This window comes from Pongo abelii, chromosome 12, assembly GCF_028885655.2.
Source record: "Pongo abelii isolate AG06213 chromosome 12, NHGRI_mPonAbe1-v2.0_pri, whole genome shotgun sequence".
Taxonomy (NCBI): domain Eukaryota; kingdom Metazoa; phylum Chordata; class Mammalia; order Primates; family Hominidae; genus Pongo; species Pongo abelii.
Window position 1 is genome coordinate 54424330 of NC_071997.2, and position 13786 is coordinate 54438115.

The window sequence follows — 13786 nt, forward strand, 5'->3', positions numbered from 1 at the left end:
ACTCCATATTTCAATTCTACTAAGAGCTTTGAAAGATCTTTGTATAAAAGCAGATCTAATTTTAAAACCTCAGTGATCTCCAATTTAATTGAAATGATTAAATACATATAAAATACAAAAGCAGCAGAATAAATTTTGAAGAAGGGGAGGCCGAATATTACTATCAAACACAGTTTCAGAAAATGTGAGTAATAAATAATATTTATTCTTCATTGTGTGCATCTGTAAAAATTCTGTGTCAATATCCATCTTTCCTTGAGATGAAAATGCATGCATTTTTTGTATTTTTTATTTTATGGAATTAAATAATTGCAGAAGTAATTTTTTCAGTTATTTTTGGAACACAGAGCTCTCTCCTTTATGTTCCCCTTAGAATTAGTCCACCTAAATGGGATGCTTATAAATATATGCATTTTTTAAAACTGTAAAGCTATAAAAAGTTTAAGCATTCAATGAATATTTTTGAGGACCAAGTATATGCAAAGAGTGTAGAGGATGCAAATATAAAGGAAGAATTGTAATTACTTTGTTACCATGCTAAATAGAAACCATTGCAGCCACAGTTGTTCTTTTCTAATGCCTTCTGAGTAGACACTTTTTGTCATTTTTCCTTCATTTTTTATCCAGCACAAAGCCTGGCACAGAGTTCTGCATATAGAGAGTGTCCAATTCTTTCTTGAACTTGTACATACAATTTACAACCGCACTGAAAATCTGTAATTGAAAAGAATAAACAAATTTAAAGTAATGAATATATAAAATATTCAGAAAAATATAACACATCACATAGTTGTACTCTAAAGTGCCACAGAGTTGCCATCAATGGCAATTATTTGTCACATCTCAGTGAATTCATTTGAGAGATTCTTAATATTGCTCTAGAGATACTTAACAGTATTAGAGTAAACTTTACTGAGGAGAAAGAAGAAATTTAAATTAACACTATTTTTCCTCTCTAAATTCCTCAGTCAAGTGGACCTTCTCCCACCCCTGACGCCCCCTGACACAACCCCTGAAGAACTGAAGAGTACTCAGCTGACTTTTTCTCCCTTTATAAAAGCTCTCTCTATCTCAAAGAAGTATTCTGCTGGCATTTTTATATCTTGTTTGGAGCTAGTGCGGGCTCTTGTGACAAGCAAATAAAAGAAAAACAGATGACTTTCTTTCCCTTTTAATACATAAAATGGATGCTATCTAAGTTTTTTGATATAATGTTTCTGGATCCTTCAATACTTTAAATATTCCAGAAACCATAGGATGTCTAAAGCATAGGAATTTATATGATGTAGTATCGTAGCTTTTGAGATACATAGAAATCTAGGAGACAGATTAGATTAGCATACTGAAGATGGCAACACCAAAAGCCTTCACTCAAGTTTTCCTTTGTCTCCTAGGAGGTGTAACTAGCTACGGTGATACGGAGATTAGTGGTATATGGCGAAAAGCTAATACAGTGGTTCGTACATACTCGTGGTCTCTACATCCCTAGATTGCACTAACTACAGATTGAAAATATTTTTAAAAAGAAAACAGATGGGTATATCTCTACTGAACAGGTACAGACTTTTCTTCTTGTCATTATTTTCTAAACAACATGGTATAACAACTATTCACATAGTATTTATATGCTATTAGGTATAATAAGTAAAGACGAAAAAATAGAAGGGAAGATATGCGTAGGTTACATGAAAACACTACACCATTTTATATCAGGGACTTAAGCCTAAGTAAATTTTGATGTCTTCAGGGGTTCTGGAGCCCATCACCCACAGATGTTGAGGGACACCTGTGCTGAGGGTAAAAGTATCCTCTGAGGCACAGATAAAGTGGTTTTACTCTCATTCATGGTGTCCTGTAGCCACTTTTTTCTCTCCCTCTCTCTCCTCACCATCTTTCTTTTACTCACTTCCCCTCTTTCATTTTTCCACCCCCAAACCTAGAGTAAACTGGACTTTGAGGTTTAAGGCACAGTTCTCCAGAATGTCAAGTCTGCCCAAAACTTATGACCCCAACTGCAAGAAATTAGGGTTATAGGGAAGAGTCTAAAGTTAAAAAAGAAGAGTCCTACAAGACAACTTTCAAAACCACATTCATGTTTAATAATTGACTAAAAAGACCCACGGAAAGCATTCAGAGCTACTATACTTATGGACATTTATACTCATGGATGTACTTATTAAGGGGAAAGGATACAAACTAAAATCAGCTAAAGAGACAGATTCATACGGCAGACTGGAGGAGAGTTCCAAATTTGAAATTTGCGTTGTCCTCAGGATTTATTACTTCCTGATATTCTTTTTTTTTTTTAATACTTTAAGCTCTAGGGTACATGTGCACAACATGCAGGTTTGTTACATATGTATACATGTGCCATGTTGGTGTGCTGCACCTGTTAACTTGTCATTTACATGAGGTATATCTCCTAATGCTATCCCTCCCCCCTCCTCCCACCCCATGACAGGCCCCAGTGTGATGTTCCCCTTCCTGTGTCCAAGTGTTCTCATTGTTCAGTTCCCACCTATGAGTGAGAATATGCGGTGTTTGGTTTTTTGTCCTTGTGATAGTTTGCTGAGAATGATGGTTTCCAGCTTCATGGTGTATATCTGCCACATTTTCTTAATCCAGTCTATCACTGGTGGACATTTGAGTTGGTTCCAAGTCTTTGCTATTGTGAATAGTGCTGCAATAAACATACGTGTGCATGTGTCTTTATAGCAGCATGCTTTATAATCCTTTGGGTATATATACCCAGTAATGGGATGGCTGGGTCAAATGGTATTTCTAGTTCTAGATCCTTCAGGAATCACCACATTGTCTTCCACAATGGCTGAACTAGTTTACAGTCCCACCAAAAGGGTAAAAGCATTCCTATTTCTCCACATTCTCTCCAGCACCTGTTGTTTCCTGACTTTTTAATGATCACCATTCTAACTGGTGTGAGATGGTATCTCATTGTGGTTTTGATTTGTATTTCTCTGGTGGCCAGTGATGATGAGCATTTTTTCATGTGTCTTTTGGCTGCATAAATGTCTTCTTTTGAGAAGTGTCTATTCATCTCTTTTGCCCACTTTATGATGGGGTTGTTTTCTTCTTGTAAATTTGTTTGAGTTCTTTGTAGATTCTGGATATTAGCCCTTTGTCAGATGAGTAGGTTGCAAAAATTTTCTCCCATTCTGTAGGTTGCCTGTTCACTCTGATGGTAGTTTCTTTTGCTGTGCAGAAGCTCTTTAGTTTAATAAGATCCCATTTGTCAATTTTGGCTTTTGTTGCCATTGCTTTTGGTGTTTTAGACATGAAGTCCTTGCCCATGCCTATGTACTGAATGGTATTGCCTAGGGTTTCTTCTAGGGTTTTTATGGTTTTTGGTCTGATATTTAAGTCTTTAATCCATCTTGAATTAATTTTTGTATAAGGTGTAAGGAAGGGATCCAGTTTCAGCTTTCTATATATGGCTAGCCAGTTTTCCCAGCACCATTTATTAAATAGGGAATCCTTTCCCTATTTCTTGTTTTTGTCAGGTTTGTCAAAGAGCAGATGGTTGTAGATGTGTGGTATTATTTCTGAGGGCTCTGTTCTGTTCCATTGGTCTATATCTCTGTTTTGGTACCAGTACCATGCTGTTTTGGTTACTGTAGCCTTGTAGTATAGTTTGAAGTCAGGTAGCGTGATGCCTCCAGCTTTGTTCTTTTGGCTTAGGATTGACTTGGCAATGCGGGCTCTATTTTGGTTCTATATGAACTTTAAAGTAGTTTTTTCCAATTCTGTGCAGAAAGTCATTGGTAGCTTGATGCTGATGGCATTGAATCTATAAATTACCTTGGGCAGTATGGCCATTTTCATGATATTGATTCTTCCTATCCATGAGCATGGAATGTTCTTCCATTTGTTTTGTCCTCTTTTATTTCATTGAGCAGTGGTTTGTAGTTCTCTTTGAAGAGGTCCTTCATATCCCTTGTAAGTTGGATTCCTAGGTATTTTATTCTCTTTGAAGCAATTGTGAATGGGAGTTCACTCATGATTTGGCTCTCTGTTTGTCTGTTATTGGTGTATAAGAATGCTTGTGATTTTTGCATATTGATTTTGTCTCCTGAGACTTTGCTGAAGTTGCTTATCAGCTTAAGGAGATTTTGTGCTGAGACGCTGGGGTTTTCTTAATATACAATCATGTCATCTGCAAACAGGAACAATTTGACCTCCTCTTTTCCTAATTGAGTACCCTTGATTTCCTTCTCCTGCCTGATTGCCCTGGCCAGAACTTCCAACACTATGCTGAATACGAGTGGTGAGAGAGGGCATCCCTGTCTTGTGCCAGTTTTCAAAGGGAATGCTTCCAGTCTTTGCCCATTCAGTATGACATTGGCTGTGGGTTTGTCATAAATAGCTCTTATTATTTGAGATCCATCCCATCAATACCTAATTTATTGAGAGTTTTTAGCATGAAGAGCTGTTGAATTTTGTCAAAGGCCTTTTCTGCATCTATTGAGATAATCATGTGGTTTTTGTCTTTGGTTCTGTTTATATGTTGGATTACATTTATTGATTTGCATATGTTGAACCAGCCTTGCATCCCAGGGATGAAGCCCACTTAATCATTGTGGATAAGCTTTTTAATGTGCTGCTGGATTCAGTTTGCCAGTATTTTATTGAGGATTTTTGAATTGATGTTCATCAGGGATATTGGTCTAAAATTCTCTTTTTTTGTTGTGTCTCTGTCAGGCTTTGGTATCAGGATGATGCTGGCCTCATACAATGAGTTAGGGAGGATTCCCTCTTTTTCTATCGATTGGAATAGTTTCAGAAGGAACAGTACCAGCTCCTCCTTGTACCTCTGGTAGAATTCAGCGTGAATCCAACTGGTCCTGGACTTTTTTTGGTTGGTAGGATATTAATTATTGCCTCAATTTCAGAGCCTGTTATTGGTCTATTCAGGGATTCAACTTCTTCCTGGTTTAGTCTTGGGAGGGTGTATGTGTCCAGAAATTTATCCATTTCTTCTTGATTTTCTAGTTTATTTGCATAGAGGTGTTTATAGTATTCTGATGGTAGTTTGTATTTCTGTGGGATCGGTGGTGATATCCCCTTTATCATTTTTTATTGCATCTATTTGATTCTTCTCTCTTTTCTTCTTTATTAGTCTTGCTAGCGGTCTATCAATTTTGTTGATCCTTTCAAAAAACCAGCTCCTGGATTCATTGATTTTTTGAAGGGTTTTTTGTGTCTCTATTTCCTTCAGTTCTGCTCTGATCTGAGTTATTTCGTGCCTTCTGCTAGCTTTTGAATGTGTTTGCTCTTGCTTCTCTAGTTCTTTTAATTGTGATGTTAGGGTATCAATCTTAGATCTTTCGTGCTTTCTCTTGTGGGCATTTAGTGCTATAAATTTCCCTCTACACACTGCTTTAAATGTGTCCCAGAGATTCTGGTATGTTGTATCTTTGTTCTCGTTGGTTTCAAAGAACATCTTTATTTCTGCCTTCATTTCGTTATGTACCCAGCAGTCGTTCAGGAGCAGGTTGTTCAGTTTCCATGTAGTTGAGCGGCTTTGAATGAGATTCTTAATCCTGAGTTCTAGTTTGATTGCACTGTGGTCTGAGAGACAGTTTGTTATAATTTCTGTTCTTTTACATTTGCTGAGGAGTGCTTTACTTCCAACTATGTGGTCAATTTTGGAATAAGTGCAATGTGGTGCTGAGAGGAATGTATGTTCTGTTGATATGGGTGGAGAGTTCTGTGGATGTCTATTAGGTCTGCTTGGTGCAGAGCTGAGTTCAATTCCTGGATATCCTTTTAAACTTTTTGTCTTGTTGATCTATCTAATGTTGACAGTGGGGTGTTAAATTCTCCCATTTTTATTGTGTGGGAGTCTAAGTCTCTTTCTAGGTCTCTAAGGACTTGCTTTATGAATCTGGATGCTCCTGTATTGGGTGCCTATATATTTAGGATAATTAGCTCTTCTCGTGGAATTGATCCCTTCACCATTATATAATGACCTTCTTTGTCTCTTTTGATCTTTGTTGGCTTAAAGTCTGTTTTATCAGAAACTATTACCTCCTGATATTCATGTGTGAAAATATGCCTGGAATATTACCAACCCAGAAGTTCACTTGAGTTTTAGGTCCAGTCTTATGGAGACTTCATTATGTAGCCACAATTGATTTATTGCCCACATGGCTAAACGCAGTCGCTATACAGCTAAAACCTTCTGACTCAGATCCCCACCCTAAATCCATGGTTGTCTTTCTGTAATGATCAGCCCCCACACTGACTATCATGTGGGGCTGTGGAAACTCTGAGTCTTCTCCTTAGCATAAACTGTCAGTTGTCAGAGGAGCCCACCAGGAATAAAAAAGGACCGGGAAAATCTGTATTACCTTGAAACTTGTAGGAAATAAAATTCCCGAGCCTTTCCCAGTCTACTGCATCAGAAACTATGTGAAAGAGGCCCAGAAATCTGTTTTTAACAAGCCCTCTAGGTGATTCTCATTCATGCTCAAGTTTGTAATCCATTATTCTAATCCTGAGACCCATAATAATCATGTGATAGGGGAGAAAAAAGAGTAGAGTTTAAGAGCTTTTTCAGAGAAGCAATATCACTTTAAAAATAAGTAGTATTTGAATACACAGATTACTATTCATTTAGTTCTTAAAATTTAAATGAAGTTCTTTATATTTATGTCAAGAAAATTTACATGAGACACCTTATTCATCTGTCTTTCTGGTTTCTTTTGTTTCATTTCTAAAACAATTACTAATTTAGGGTAGCAGAAATTATCAAAGAAGTGTGCAGGAATATTTTTAATGAAATAAAAGCTATGCTTACATTGTCAATGTTGGGTTTGTACAGAGTATTTTTTTTCCAGTTGAAAACAAAGATTACTCTCTCATAAGTGAAGAACTTGTATCATATTCTGAAATATGAAATAACTTTTTTTAATAGCTCAGCAATAAACCATTCAACTTGGGGTCCATGATATGAAGGCCGACAGTTTGTAATGTAGGGTTTAATTAAATTGGGCACTGCTATAATTAAGGGTTTTGAGTTATTAATGCATCACTCTGGCAAACATTTGACTTTTTATCTCTCTAGTGAAACCCATATTAAAAGAGAATATTAGGACAGTTAAATAGAATTTGCTGCAGAAATGGTTTGGATTTTTAGATGTAATTCAGCATAATACACTGCAGTAATTGTTTTCAAATAAAAAAGAGAACTTTTTATTTAAAATGCCATTTGCATCTCCATCATGCCATTGCACTCCAGCCTGGGCAACAAGAGCTAAGCTCTATCTCAAAATAACAATAATAATAATAAAATAATAATAAAATAAATAAAAATTAAGAAAAATAAAAAATAAAATTGATTCAAATTATTTGATAGCATATTACAAATTATGAGGAGTTGTCTGGTTAGAAAATATAGAAAATTTTATTTATTTCAACACTTGTAGAACTTAATTTAGTACAGGGTCTCTTTTTCACTCTGCTCATAATACAGTTCCAGAGAACACACATTGGAAAATGCCGTTGTAATGAAAAGAGGGCTGGTTTAGGCATTAAGAGACCCCAAATCAATCCTGCTTTCATTATTTGCTAACTGTATTAGCTTAGAAAAATTAATTAAATTCTTGAAGATTCAGTTTCTCATCTCTAAAATAAGGTTGGTAACTATACTTACAGACTTGTTGTGAGGATTAAATAAATACATAGGCTTAGAATCTTGATAAACTTTAAAGTGCAATTGAAAAGTTCATTTTAATTTCTTTGTCTTGTCAACCAAAAATAATCTAAAAGATCAGTATTTAGTTTAAAGAGAGTTTATTCGAGCACAAAATGTAAGGGCAGGCTGCCCAGGAAGCTAAGATTCCAAAGAATGGAAGTCAGTGTTCTGAACTGTAGAAGATTGGATTCAGTTATAAAGATGAAGTTTAGGGAAGTTTAAAAGATGTTCAATATCTTTCTATTTAATGCTTAATGCCTAGTTACAATAATTTGATTAATTTAGTTGGTCTTTTCAAAATTTATTTTTTTTATTATTATTTTTTTTTCCAGACAGTTTCTTGCTCTGTCACCCAGGCTGGAGTGCAGTGGTGTGATCCTGGCTCACGGCAGCCTTGAATTCCCAGGCTCAAGTGATTCTCCCACCTCAGCTTCCGGAGTAGCCGGGACTACAGGTATGTGCCACCAAGCCTGGCAAACTTTTTTGAAAAAAATTATAGAAACAGGCCAGGCCCAGTGGCTCAAGCCTGTAATCCCAGCACTTTGGGAGGCTGAGACGGGCAGATCTTGAGGCCAGGAGATCAAGACCATCCTGGCTAATACAGTGAAACCCCGTCTCTACTGAAAAGAAAAAAAAAAAATTGTAGAAACAGCATGTCCGTATGCTGCCCAGGCTGGTCTCAAACTCTGGTCCTCAAGCAATCCTCCTGCCTCAGCCTCCCAAAATACTGGGATTACAGGTGTGAGCCCTTCACCCAGTCAAAGTGCTTTTTTTTTCTTTTGGAAGGGTATATTTAACATTCCACAATGAAGATATAACCTTCACAGGGTCTTAGATGCCATTTGGTCTGAGTTATGTAGAGGACAATGAAGAAGGCAGTTAATCTACAACAAAGATCAGTGATTAAAAAGAAGGGGAGGTCTGGTCTTCGGTCTGTCCTAGTCATTTACAGAATAAGAACTGAGGAAGACAGTTAACCTATAATCTAAGAAGCACAATTGCAAACATGCTATGTGACTCAGTCTCTAGGGCTTAACTTCCACTTTGTCATAATACATTTAAAGAGTCCTACAATATTTTCTTTTACATTTTCTCCTATTCTTAAAATTTTTCATAGAAAGCATTGCAAAAGAATCACGTATTTAGGGCAAAATCTCACATCACGCCAGAGTTCAGATTCTACAATCCAGAGTTCAGATTCTAACTAGGAAACTAATAAAAACTCAAAAACAATGGTCAGGGCTGGAATCTAATAACAGATATCTTATAGTTTTCCTCTGAAGCAAAATATTTCCCTCTTTAGTCCCCAATTTTTACCAAATATAAATCTTAGTAAGACCAATTTACTTGCAAAGCAAGTTTTGGTGTTATACTTGGCATGATTATTTTCATAAAGTGCAACAGAAATAGTGAATGGCCATACAGGCACTTTAAAATTGGCTTTGATGGAAAATTTTTCATAAGGTATCACTTACTAGACTTTTAAAAGCCTTTCTAGGTCAAGAAGCAAAGACAATGATTCACAATGAGACTGTGCCTATACAAATTGGGTGAAATGATCTTATTTTGCTATCCCAAAATATCTTGAGGTTCCTGGGCCTGTCAGAAAGTGACATTCTTTACTTACCACAAGGTCAGGAACCTTTAAGAGAACTATGTAGACAAGTTACCAGGCCAGTCTTTCTGAAGGGCTTTTTTTATCAGCTCTATAAGGTCAATTGTAATTCCTCAAAGTAATGTAGTCAGATCTTAAAATACACCATTCCGGTCAAAGCCTTGGTAAATAAAACAAACAAAAAAACAAACAACAACAAAAAAAGTGTCTTCAAGTGTGTGCTGTTTCAAAAGAAAACATATTCTTATTGAATTTATACAAATGACTATATTTCCATAAATCAAAAATATTCACAAACAGTCTCAAAATTCTGGAGAAGTCAGTTGAAGAGAAAAGCAAATGTTTTAATTTTCCTCACAAATGTGTGCTTTACCCAATTTCTGTGAGCTATAGATCAAAAGAAGAAAGGTTTTCTTGACTCTGGAAAACATAATATAAAAAGAATCACCACTCTAAAAAAAAACAAGTCATAGACATTATTTTAGTCCACTATTAGTTCAATTACATGTAATTAATTATTGTTCTGTTTGATGTTGGGTTACCAATTCTTATGAATGCATCAGCTATTTAATTAAATCATGAAACTTTTTAAACAGTTCAATTATTTGATCTTCTGTATTTAAGAGTACTTGTCAATGTCTTTTTAAATAAATTTCTATCTTAAAGAGGCAAAATTTGGACTGTAGCCAATTGCAAACCACTTTTTGAGAAAAATCAGAGTAAATCAATGTTTGTCTGGGGATGACAAAAGACTTAAGATAGCCATGGCTAAAGATACAATTGACAAGAAAATTTGGTTATTTATGTGGCATACAACAATTTAACATAACAATCATAATTATGACTGATAATATATACCAAAACATATGAGAATTTAGGAATATCATACAATTTTGGAGCACATATTAATGTCACATTTAAATATAAACTTAACTTTAGAATTTGAAATTTGATTTGGGGAAGTAAGTGAAATATCAAAAATTTAAAATGTTTAATATCAAAATAGAACCACAGGTCAATTCATTTAGCCAAAGTGATATTTCAAATATTTTGAAAAGAAAAATCCTGTACCCTTTTAGAGAGGAGACTGTTCCCCCAAAATCAAAAGATCCAATGAAATAATATGAGCCCAACAGAATCTATCTCTCCCTCCATTATTTTTGTCAGTTTACTGACAAAAACCCGCAAATCTTTTACTTTCACTTATTAATAGTACATGAAATTCTTGTTCAAAGGAGAAAGCTGAATTTCATTTTATATTAGTGTGTTATCAGTACTAAGGCTAATTTTAATAAAATCTTATAAACAAATGCATCTAATCTCAATGAGCTTTGACCACATAAGATTTCCACAAACCTTTTATAACCTCTTACAAAACTTTTGTATTTTTTTCTCCCTCCAACATATCAGTTCAATTTATGCCCTCCCTCTCTTCCTTCCTTCCTTCCATCCTTCCTTCCTTCCTTCCTTCCTTCCCTCTCTCCCTCCCTCCTTCCCTTCCTTCTCTCTCTTCTTCCTTCCTCCCTCCCTCTTTTCTTCCTTCCTTCCTTCCCTTCCCACCCTTCCTTCCTTCCTTCTCTCTCTCCTGCCTTCCTCCCTCCCTCCCTCTCTTCTTCCTTCCTTCCTTCCCTCCCTTCCCTCCCTCCTTCCCTTCCCTCCCTTCCTCCCTCCCTTCCTTCCCTCCCTTCCTCCCTCCCTTCCTTCCTTCTTTCCTTCCTTCCTTCTCTCTCTCCTTCCTTCCTTCCTCCCTCCCTCCCTCCCTTCCTTCCTTCCTTCCTTTCTTCCTTCCTTCTCTCTCTCCTTCCTTCCTCCCTCCCTTCCCTCCCTTCCCTCCCTCCCTCCCTCACCTCCCTCCCTCCCTCCTTTCCTTCCTTCCCTCCCTTCCTTCCTTCCTTCTCTCTCTCCTTCCTTCTTCCCTCCCTCCCTCCCTTCCTTCCTTCGTTCCTTCCTTCTCTCTCTCTTTCTTTCTCTCTCTCTCTCTTTCTTTCTTTCTTTCTTTTCTTTCTTTTTTTTTCTCTTTCATCTCACTGTGTTGTCCAGGCTGGCATCAAACTCCTGGGCTCCAGTGACCCACCTGCTTCCACCTCCCAAAGTGCTCAGATTACTGGTATGGGTCACCATGCTGAACCTAAATTCATTTAGTTATACATAACATATATATAATTTTTCCTTCATTTTGAAACAAACTTTAACCTTTAAAGCAGATAAATTTATATTGTCTCTAATAAAAATATATTTTAATCTCTTTTTTATAAGCTTGAAAAAAACATTCCGTTAGCTGCGGCAAATCCAACAGGTTTGCAGCAAACTTGGTACTTGCCTCCTCAATGGAAAGAATTTGTCTGAGGGGGGCATAAGGCAGAGGGAGAGACCAAGGCAAGTTTTAGAGCAGGAATGAAAGGAAGTAAAGTACACTCGGAGAAGGGAAAAGCAGGCAACTTGAGAGCTCCAAGTGCCTCATCTACACTTTGACTTGGGGTACTTACACATTGGCATGCTTGGGAGGTTTGCATTTCTCCTCCCTTGTTGTTTCCTTGAGGCAGGGTGTCTACAAGCACAGTAATCTGCCAGCTCTTGGGAGGGGCCACATGCACTGTGTTTACCGAAGTTGGGTACCTGCTCATTTGAGGCGTTTTTCCCTTACCAGTTGAGTGTTTTTAGAGGAAGGTCGTATATCAGTTAAATTCCACCATTTTTCCTCTTAGTATCCATGGTTGAGCCTACTTGCCTAACTCCTGAAATCTTATCAGAAATCTGCTGATCACCAGGTTCAGATGTTTTCTGTCTATTTGGAGACTGCCTTTCCCTGGTGTGGGCTGCAACCAATTATTATTTTAAAGAGCGACTTTAACAATCACCTGATGGGCACCTGACATTCCTGAGTATGGGGGCACTGTCCTGCCCAAGTCATGCCTGCCTAGCTACCTAACATTTCCCCCATCAAGAGTCTGTGACCCAATTCTTTGGGAAAATAGACAGAGGTCAGTCTTCTGTAACTGCTTCCTGCTGACAGAGGCACAGTGGCGGTTTTTCCATGGGTCTTGACCTCTTGCTAGCTGTCAGGGCAGTGTGGCTCTGTGAATTGGTGAAAGCAGTATTCAGCCAGGTTCAAGGGAGACAGGGGCAGAATTTCACCTCTGTTGTGTCCCACTACTGGGTATTCTAGGGGTCCTCTATAGAAGGGTGGCTGTTAAATATTGAGAGGCCAGTATCCCTCATTGAGGATTATCTGGAGCTTGATGGCCTAAAGATGAGAAGAGACAGATCACATTATTAGATTTAGAAGACATGGACCAAAAAGGAGCAAGAATAAGAGACTAACAAGTAGGCCGAAAAAGGGAAGAAACTGGGAGAACCATTTCCAGGTTCTTTCCCAATTTGACCAACACTAAGAGGCTTGTTCCTGTAAAGAGGCTTCATTTAGGAGTTGTTTGATGTTGTCGTGTACATCTGCTGATTGATTTACCTAAAAGCAACATTCTTCATCTAAGGCTAAACAAATTCCTTCATGTGCTGCCATTAACATATCTAGTCCTCAACAATTTTGGAAGGCCATGGTTGCTAAAGAGCCAATTTGTTCTTGCACAGTTAATAAAGTTTTAGCCATGGTGTCAATGTTGTTGGCTACTTTCTTTGAGAGTTGGCTATAGGTCAAGAAGGCTTTTGTAATTTCTGCAATTCCAGGTCGTGTACCAGCTATAATGCCAAGTCCTGTGAGAAGGGGAATTAACTGGATAGCCCTCCTTACCATGGGCAAAATGGAATGCCTATAGATTGGTACTGAAAGAGAGAGATTGCCAAGGGCTGTGAAGATATGCAGGAATACATAGCCTATGGTATAAGTTCCAATAGAGTTAGTAGGGAGGCATTGGCAAGCTAACTGGCCACAAACATAGAAGGTTCCTTGCATTTTAAGACAGGTGAAGATGTCAAAACAAAATAAAAGCCTGACTTTTTCCAGGATAGCTAGGGGACATGGCTGACTCCTTATGTCCCCAGTCTTTGCCTAGAATGTAATGACTTTAAAGCAGGCAAGTTGTACAGTTATTAAAAGTCATAGTATCGGTTTATGACCTTAAAGCATTCAGTACTCCTAAGACCCTTTAAAATTGTACTGCATTACTTTCATAAACTCCATTTTATGCATCTTCTTGTGACTTACACAGACCATTTATGACATGTTTGGAGTTTTTGACTTGTCCTAAACATTCCTCTTTTTAAACAACCATTCATTTTAATTCAGGACAAGAACTTACCATATGAGATCTCCTTTTATACAAAATCTCTTTTTTTTATTACCTTCCTTACCAAAAATCCTTATTTACTTTTATAACCTTTTAATTAGATAAAAGTCTTTTTTTTATGTTAGGAAGTTATAATTTTACTACATGTTGCTGTGTGAGTCCAGTAAAGAGGGGAGCAGACAAGGTTATCTACCTACTGTAGAAGTTATACCC